Below are 2,190 nucleotides of genomic sequence, written 5' to 3' on the forward strand. Positions count from 1 at the left end.
ATTTTCTCACTTCTCCTCGTCGGTAAATTCATTTTCTTCATATTCTTCATCAATTCATTATCTCTTTTGATTAATCTGGTTAATAATGCTTCGTTTCTTCAATTAGAACAATGATTTTCGTTTAGAACGAAGTTAGAGATATTATTGAGTTGTATTTTTGGATTGTTGATGCCTGGCCGTGCGGTTCTCACGCCCCCTGAATCCTCACGGGTGTGCGGAAATTCTACACGACCGTGCGGATTTCTGCAGTATTGTTTTATTAACATTGTTTTACTAATTTTGTTTAAATTTGGCAGATCATGGCACCTAGGACAAAGAAGCAAGGTGATAAGAGGCCATGTGAGTCATCCTCTGAGCCCGAGGGCATGCGATTTGCGATTCCCGAACATCATGCCCGTTATGAGAGCTTATCGAGACTCCGCTTCGGACAGACTCGATTCCTGGACACGACTATATTACGAGATCTTCAGCAGGGAGATGATTTCACTGATGAGATTGAGGACCTTGTTTCAGATGGTGGTTGGCGGCAGTTGTTGACGATTTGAAAGCCAGCTATCCGAGAGTTTGCACTAGAGGTGCTCTCCTCGTTTGAGTTTGATAGAGCGTATGGGAGCTTCAACAGTTTGGGCACCATTCAGTTCAGAGTGTTTGGACGCCACCATAGTTTGATCATTATGCAGTTTTCCATAATACTTGGCTTATACGAGGAGGCATTCATAGATTCAGAGGAGTATGCACAGTTGCCTAATGATTATCCTGGAACCTGGACCCTGCAGAGAGCTTACAGAGTGCTATGTGGTCAGGGTCAGTATGAGCCAGGGGTCTCCAAGGCCACGTGCCTTTCCTGACCTGCCTACAGATATTTGCACGCCATCATGAGTAGGTCGGTGAATGGCCATGGCGATAGTACTGGTGTCTTGAGCCGCCAGGAGTTGCTGTACTTGTACTCGATGGTAGAGCGTATACCGATCCACTTAGGGCACATCTTGGCTGATTACATCAGACACCAGGGATAGTACACTAGACTGGGAGCGATCTTCTCGGGCCCTTACATTACGAGATTAATGCTGGGCATGAGTCTCTTGGATTCGATTTGCGGGGCCGAGAAGACGAGTGTACCCGCTCCCCTAGGTCTAGAGATGATGCGGTTGATGGGCATGGTCCACAGGGTTCGGACAGGGGTTTTTGCGTTAGTTCTACCAGCCCCGAGATAGGCGAGGATGAGGGTGATGACGCCGGAGCATCTCAGCCCACCCCCGAGCCTCGACCCGCATCGATGGAGACCGAGGCACCTCCAGTGCCGAGGAACCACCCCCGGTCAGTGTATGTTTTCACCTTCTCGAGCCAATGATCGCTTTGAGAGGCTCGAGAATGCTATAGGAGAGGTCCGAGCCGAGGTTGCCGAGATTAGGGCTATGCAGGCCACTCAGTACACGGAGTTCATTGTGCGTTTCGACATATTACATCATATCCTAGAGCGAGACATTGCCTCATCATTCGTCCTGCAACCGAGGACTCTTCAGGCACCGCCAGTACTTCCAGCGCCTCCATCCTCGACCCCAGTACCAGAGGACCCACTATATGCTTCCACTTGACAATGAGCAGGTCAGGAGCCCCGAGATTGACTCCGACACTTGACCTTTCTTTTACTTTCATGCATTTTACTTTATCGTATTTTCTTATTTTTAGACTTGTTCACTCAGAAAGGATTTTCCTTCTGAGTTTATGTTATTTTGCATTATCGAGTTGTATTCATTGCTTCATCTTTTATACACTCGAGTTATTTTTGTTTTTCTTGAGCTTTACTGAACCCCCTCGTGTATGCGTGCAGATGGTCTTGTCTTCTTAGAAATTGAGACTTAGTCATGGACACGGTCAAGGTGCTTCGGCACTTGGCCATGCGAGCTTCACAACCCGTTGGAACACTACTCCCAATGAATGAGCTTCATCAAATGCAACACTAGGAGTCAGGGGAGTATTGTTTTGATTGCTTCTCCCACATATATTTTTGAATGATATATTTTGAGTGAGTTTGCATGTGTACATTGAGGACAATGTACAACTTAAGTGTGGCGGGGAGTTTTATAATGGGCACATCTTTTCTATTGTTCTTGATTGATATATGCTCACATAGCCAATGGCGGTTCACCTTAGTTGCAATGTTTGTATTCTTAAGTCTAGGAGAATTGT

Source organism: Dioscorea cayenensis, unplaced genomic scaffold (genome assembly GCF_009730915.1).
Source record: "Dioscorea cayenensis subsp. rotundata cultivar TDr96_F1 unplaced genomic scaffold, TDr96_F1_v2_PseudoChromosome.rev07_lg8_w22 25.fasta BLBR01000770.1, whole genome shotgun sequence".
Classification (NCBI taxonomy): Eukaryota; Viridiplantae; Streptophyta; class Magnoliopsida; order Dioscoreales; family Dioscoreaceae; genus Dioscorea; species Dioscorea cayenensis.